General features: G+C 46.0%; 1 non-coding gene across 1 annotated transcript; it reads right to left on the reverse strand.

Moving 5' to 3' along the window:
- Window positions 1-6137: 6137 nt before the first annotated feature.
- TRNAL-AAG lies at window positions 6138-6232 on the reverse strand. The gene has a single exon. It is a non-coding gene; the product is annotated as a tRNA-Leu (tRNA).
- Between the last annotated feature and the right edge of the window lie 1333 nt (window positions 6233-7565).

Here is a 7565-nt window from a genome sequence, read left to right on the forward strand (position 1 = left end):
CCTCAAGTTCCTTATGTCACCGATAGACAAAAAGATGATCTTTGGACCTCGCTGAAGGCAAATTTCACCCTACCGCCAGAGGAGGATCCGGATAAGCCAGTTATAAAGCCATTGGTCAAGGCGTGTGCTCTTAAGAAGATGACAGATCTATTCAGGAGGTGGAAGAATGAGTTGAAATCAATGTTTGTCGACAAAGGGAAGACTCCAAAATTCACCAACCGATTTGAGAAGATAAGAGATCACTGGCCCGCATTTGTGGCCTACAAGACATCGGACCAGAGTAAGAAGATGTCAGAGACAAACAAGATAAATGTGCAAAGAAGCTGTATCACCATCGCACGGGGTCAAGTGGCTACCGCAAAGCCCGGCTTTTCTGGGACAAAGCTGAGAATGACCTGATTGCTTAAGGGGTTGAACCAGAGACATTGAACTGGCCAGGCCATTCAAGGACTTGGTTCTTCAGGGTTGGGGGAACTTTGGACCCTAAAACAGGGAAGTGTGTTTGGACAGATGAGCAACTTGCAATACCCATCAAGAAGCTTCAGAAGTGTATCGCCGCAGCGCAGCAAGGGACATCCATTCCGGACAGAGAGAATGATGAGATGACCGAGGCCATCGGGAATCCTGGGCACCCTAGACGAACACGAGGCACGCCAGGCTCCATTGCATGGAAGGTTGGGTTTCCCGATGCAGCCGGTTACAAAACATGGGAGAGGAAGAGGAAACTAGAGGTGAGCTCAATGGATAAGCTCAATGCAAGAGTACAAAAGCTAGAGGAACAAGTTGAGAGCCAGCGAGCTGCCGGAGCTACCCCAGAAGCTACCCCCGCCATCTCAGCGGAGAAGCAGCATGGCTTCCACCAAGCTCGTTAAGCAGCCTGACTTCACGGCTCCTAGCTACCCCATGGATGCTATCACGGAGGCTCAACATTGCCAGCTTATGACGAAATGGCAGAACCTCGCCTTGAAGGCGGCTGTTGGCTCTGTTGCACCTCCTCAACCTGACGGAATTTTTCACTGCCATCCGATTCCACATGGCTTTTCTGTTGTGATGGTGGATGAAGTAATGGAGGGATTTGAGGAGATCGAGCTTGACCACCCTACACGTGAAGGGGAGACTCATCTGAGTTATGCTATAAGGACTACATGTCTATGGAGGAAGGAGTACATCAAGCTTCCGAACTGGACGCCTCCGCCTCCTCCTCCTCCTGCGATTCAGGGCACTCTTCCTCCTCCTCCTCCGGTGAGTGATCAAGGAACTCTGCCTCCTTCTACGGCTCCTCCGGCGCGTGAGGCCGGCACTCCGCCTCCTCCTTCACCTCCTCCGGCGCGTCCAAGTAGTCTGCCTCCTCCTCCGCCTCGTCAACAACAACGGAACACAAACGCCGCCGCTCCGGCTCCTGTGGTGCGTCGGAGCACTCTGCCTCCTTCTCTGCCTCGTAAGCAACAACGAAAGAGAGACGCCGCCGCTCCGGCGGCTAGCCGTACAGCCAGAGGCGAGAGGCAATACTGCTATGGTCCATCTCTCAAGGCTCCGGAAAAGTTACCATACGAGAGGACCGTGGAGGAAAACGCGGAGATCTGTGCAGCCCAAGTGAGGATTTTTTTTTGCAAAGAAACCTCCACCTCCGAAGGAGACGATAGATCCGATGAAAGCGAAGCGCACTATCGTTGCCCTGAAGCGACCACCACCGCCTTCGCCGGATGACAACTATGTCCGTGCTCTTAAACAGACATATGAAGATGCGCGCCGGTCGGGAACTACTTCCAGTGATAAAAGGTTAGAAGAACAAAGAAGTGGAAAAAATTCCTTAGCTCGGCTAACAGGCGAACCAATCATGCCCCTCGCTCAAGGTGTCTAGCGATATCGTCGCTAATCTGTCGGGGATGGTGCCCGGTACCAATCCTGCTGATTACCTGGGCGATGATGTACATTTTGAAACAATGAAGGTGGACGAATTCAGATACCAGTACGGGAAGCCTCTCGTCAAAGATGGAAGTCCTACTCTAACAACGATGATGCGAATATTCCATGAATGGTACATGGAAACCTGCAACAAGTCTGGGAAGGATGCTTTGACGATGAGAGTTAAAGAGGAGCACGACTTCATTGGATTGGATCTGATTAATGTTGATTTTGACGAGTTTTTCCAGTTATACAATCAAAACGCCCTCGACAAATCACTTGTGACTTGCTACTGTTTGTAAGTACAACTTCTGTAATTTAGTCTCTATATATAGCTGATAACGCACAAGTATAGGGGATCGCAACAGTTTTCAAGGGTAGAGTATTTAACCCAAATTTATTGATTCGACACAAGGGGAGCCAAAGAATATTCTCAAGTATTAGCAGCTGAGTTGTCAATTTAACCACACCTGGAAACTTAGTATCTGCAGCAAAGTGTTTAGTAGCACAATAATATGATAGTGGTGGTAACAGCAACAAAAGTAAAGACAGCAAAAGTAATGTTTTTGGTATTTTGTAGTGGTTGTAACAGTAGCAGCCGGAAAGTAAATAAGCATAAACCAGTATATGGAAAATCGTAGGCACCGGATCAGTGATGGATAATTATGCCGGATGCGGTTCATCATGTAACAGTCATAACATAGGGTGACACAGAACTAGCTCCAATTCATCAATGTAATGTAGGCATGTATTCCGTATATAGTCATACATGCTTATGGAAAAGAACTTGCATGACATCTTTTGTCCTACCCTCCCGTGGCAGCGGGGTCCTATTGGAAACTTAGGGATATTAAGGCCTTCTTTTAATAGAGAACCGAAACAAAGCATTAGCACATAGTGAATACATGAACTCCTCAAACTACGGTCATCATCGGGAGTGGTCCCGATTATTGTCACTTCGGGGTTGCCGGATCATAACACATAGTAGGTGACTATAGACTTGCAAGATAGGATCAAGAACTCACATATATTCATGAAAACATAATAGGTTCAGATCTGAAATCATGGCACTCGGGCCCTACTGACAAGCATTAAGCATAGCAAAGTCATAGCAACATCAATCTCAGAACATAGTGGATACTAGGGATAAAACCCTAACAAAACTAACTCGATTACATGATAAATCTCATCCAACCCATCACCGTCCAGCAAGCCTACGATGGAATTACTCACGCACGGCGGTAAGCATCATGAAATTGGTGATGGAGGATGGTTGATGATGACGACGGCGACGAATCCCCCTCTCCAGAGCCCCAAACGGACTCCAGATCAGCCCTCCTGAGAGGTTTTAGGGCTTGGCGGCGGCTCCGTATTGTAAAACGCGATGATTTCTTCTCTCTGGTTTTTTTCTCTCCGAAAGCAAATATATAGAGTTGGAGTTGGCGTCGGAGGGTCAACAGGGGGCCCACGAGGTAGGGGGGCGCGCCCCCACCCTCGTGGAAAGGGTGTGGGCCCCTGGTCTTCATATTTGGTGAGGATTTTTTATTGTTTTTCCTAAGACCTCCCGTGGAGTTTCAGGTCATTCCGAGAAAATTTGTTTTCTCCACATAAAACAACACCATGGTAATTCTGCTGAAAACAGTGTCAGTCCGGGTTAGTTCCATTCAAATCATACAAGATAGAGTCCAAAACAAGGGCAAAAGTGTTTGGAAAAGTAGATACGACGGAGACGTATCAATAGCTCAGCTCTTTCATTGCATGTATATATAATTACCCTCACTATATTATGCAGATTGAACATCATTGAATGCAAAAAATCACAAATCTATGACATTGGGTTCATTAACCCAAATGTCATACATGAATGGACGGTTCAAAAGAATGTCACAGAAACCGAGGACAACTTGCTACAATCGTTGCTCAAAAATCAAAACAAAGATAAAATACTCTTTCCTTACAACTTCAAGTGAGTGTTACTGTCTTGTGCATACTCGGTTTCCCTTATTACTCGAGGTTATAGTAATGTAACTGATGAGTTATGCATGCGTGCGCAGCTACCACTTTATTCTCCTAGAGATTAAGCTCGAGCGGGGAGTAGTAACCGTCTTAGATTCGAGACGAAAAGATCCCGGGGACTATGCGGACATGACTCGAATGCTCCAGAAGTAAGTTCAATCGATCATTATCGCACCATATCGGCAACTTTGTTCATTTCCTGATATCAAGTAATTATTTTCTTTGTCTGGCAGGGTTTGGAAAAAGTTCACCATAATTGCTCCGGGACTGCCGACCGAGCTGCGATTTACACACCTGAAAGTAACTAATACTACCTAGTTCCGCACATCTCCCATTGATTCTAGCTAGTTATCAATACCATTTAGCATGCTTGCTTATCAGTTTGATTGACCTCTATTTCTTGTAAAGTGCTTGTGGCAGAAAGCCGGGAATGATTTCTATGGATACTACGTTTGTGAGTTCATCTACAACGCGGCGGCCTCTAATAAGCGGGGCTATTTTGAAAAACAATATGAAGTGCGTAAGCAAAAATATTCACAATTTTATTTTATTGCCATCATTTGTGTTGAGTTTCATTCATACATATGTATTGACCCTCTTCTTCAATTTAGATCTGGCAGATGCGGGATGAACTCCTACCACAAGATCGCATACGATCAATTCAAGAGGAATTGGCGGGATTCTTTCTTGATCAAGTCATCAATCCAGCCGGAGAATACCATGTGGAAATTGACTTAAGATATTAGGGATTGTAAGAGCTCTTATATTGTATATATGTAGCTAGTAGCGTCGGATAGATATACGAAAACTTGTTGTTCGACCAATCTCTCGGAGAAGGAGAGGTCGATCACTTCTCTCTGTATATGTTCATGATGATCTTGTGTACTTAATGGTTCCTTCATTTGCTTACCCAACGTCGACCAGGCACAGAGATAAGAGAGGTCACTTCTCTCTATTAGCTAGCTAACACAATATATGAAACCCCTAAATTAGCCCTCCAACCCCCCTCCCCCCCTTCAAAAAACCCCCCAGCTCCTGAGGTGCTGACGCGTGAATGCTTTTTGGTCCCGGTTGATATTACCAACCAAGACTAAAGTCCCTCCTGCCTGGGCGCCCCGCAGCGGCCGCGTGGAGCATCTTCTGTCCCGGTTCGTAAGCGAACCGGGACTAAAGGTTTTGGGCTTTAGTCCCGGTTTCAGAACCGGGACAAATGGGTCTCTGGAACCGGGACAAATGTGCCTTTTTTCTACTAGTGGATCGTCACACTGAAGACCTATAGCGTTTATGCTCGTGCGCTATGCACACTCTTTTAAGAATTAATGTTTCAAAATGTTATTCATCCGCAAGTTAATGAGTTATAAAAATACCGTGCATATATGCCAGCCTTGATTTAAGTATGTATTTCGAGAATATATATGCAACGCATCTATCGCCAATGTATCTTTGCATTCGTGCATGATGACCATGTATTGTGAGGTCACTACTGCTAAATAGTATATTGGTCAAGATTCTGATCACATGATTAGGCTTAGTTAGTTGATAAAGACAGACATACCTATCATCGAAAAGAGACCTGATTCTTTCATTTTCTTTGGGAAAGAGATACGATTCAATCATAACAATGACAGCTCAAAGAATGTGAGGTCCAATCATTATGGAAGATTACGTCCTATGATGATCGATGGCTTTGCTTATATGTTTATGTTTATCGTTGATTATCCCTTTGTGTCACTGACAGTGGGCTTTGTAGTTCCACTTTAGCAGACCGTTTATAGCAATTAGCTTGTAGGAATGGAGTTGGTGACACCTAGCATCCAGTTAGTAAAGAAGATGCTTGGGTTGGGGGCCCAAAAGTGGCACACATCATCCATCATTTTCGTCTATAGAACTATTGAGACTGAGAAAAGAGAAGGGAGTTTTTTTGGGGGGAAGTTGTATGTGTTAAGCATCGAACATATGTAATACTATGATCTAGCAGAAAAGTTTTGGCTTGCTCATGGGATGAGATGCTGAGTGTAACAAAAACTTTTCACCGTATATAAGGAATAAATACGAAGAAAACTAAAATGTCACTTGTCACTGTATGTATTTATTTTTTGAGGGGACACTTGTCACTGTATGTGCCATGTAGAAACTGCTGATGTCTCCCATGGGCAAACCTACAGAAAAAAAAAGATATTGTTTTTGTAGAATTAATAAAAAATAAATAAATAACTTGTTGACAGTGGGATTTGAACCCACGCCCTTTCAGACACGCCCTTTCAGACCAGAACCTTAATCTGGCGCCTTAGACCAACTAGGCCATATCAGCTTGATTGGTAAAAAATTATAGCTAAATTAATTCATAAGAAAAACACCTCGCGTTTGGCTGTTGGAAAGGTGCTTGTTCTTACCACCATGAACACTAATGATCGCACAGATGGAACTCAATAGCCAGGGATGACGGAGCTGATTTAATGGTGATCGGGTCTAACTGAAAACGAAGCCATGCTCTACAAGCTACTGTACTTGTTAGTACAGCAGAAGAGGACTCTGCTCTACATCAGCAAAGCATCGCATGTGAGGCACACAGAATCAGATGAAGATTACTAGACAGATGGTCTCAGACAGCAAGGCAACGCTTCTCACCAGAGACCAGACCAAACCGATGGCGCCCACAGGCCACAGAGCACGGCCGCCGCATTCATGGCAGCCCCAGCTAGGGGACGCGGCTGCAGCAGCCAGCACGACGACCCTGCCTGCCCCGTCTACCCTAGCTAGCTTAGCTATCTTGTTCTCCCGCCGTCCAGCTGAGCTCCAGAATTCCCGGGTCCGGCTGACTGAACGATCCCAATCAATGCACAGCACTACAGTCAGGCGGTGGATGCATCCACACACAAGACCGGCCACGTCAATGCATACCATGAATCTATCGGCCGATAATGTTATCTTGCCCGCCTCTTCTTTCCGAAAATGGCTGGTCCTCTCCTCTCCCGCCCTCCATCCATGTGCTGCTTGCCGCGCCCGCGCAGAGCACGCATTGCATCTGCCTCATGCGTGGCACAGGGCAGCATTATCGTTGCACACACTAGAACAGTCAAACGGTGCATGCATCCATAGTTCCATACACATGGCTGGGGCTGGCCATGTCAATGTACGTAGGACTGTAGGAGTACCACCATCTACTGCTGCATGCAGGCATGCGTGTAGCGGATAAGGCTATCTTCCACACCTGTTCTTTCCGAACACGGCCATCTCCCTCCCCCCATGTGGTCGCCGCGCAGAGATGTCACACCTGTAAATCTTCCAAGCAGTTTCGTACTGCATCTGGCCAACCATGGGAGAAACGATTGTACACTCAAGTTGCTTCACAAGTTTCAGATCCAGACTAATCATCGACCACAAGGAACCTGCCAGCTTGTCGTGCCGAACATTATTCCCATATCACGTTCACCAACAGGAGAGACTTGGTATCATCATGTTCATTTGTTGACAAAAGTTACAGAGCACTGGATGTACCTTCCATTAATTCCGTCAATGCGATGCTTCCATGATCTTTGACCACCTGGCCGGAGTCAGCCATCGTCTGGAACATCGCTCTTCATTAACATGCCACTGCAGGCAGCTCCCACCGCGCCAGTCACATGTATACCACATAAACAGAT

The sequence above is a fragment of the Triticum dicoccoides genome, chromosome 3A (assembly GCF_002162155.2).
Source record: "Triticum dicoccoides isolate Atlit2015 ecotype Zavitan chromosome 3A, WEW_v2.0, whole genome shotgun sequence".
NCBI lineage: Eukaryota > Viridiplantae > Streptophyta > Magnoliopsida > Poales > Poaceae > Triticum > Triticum dicoccoides.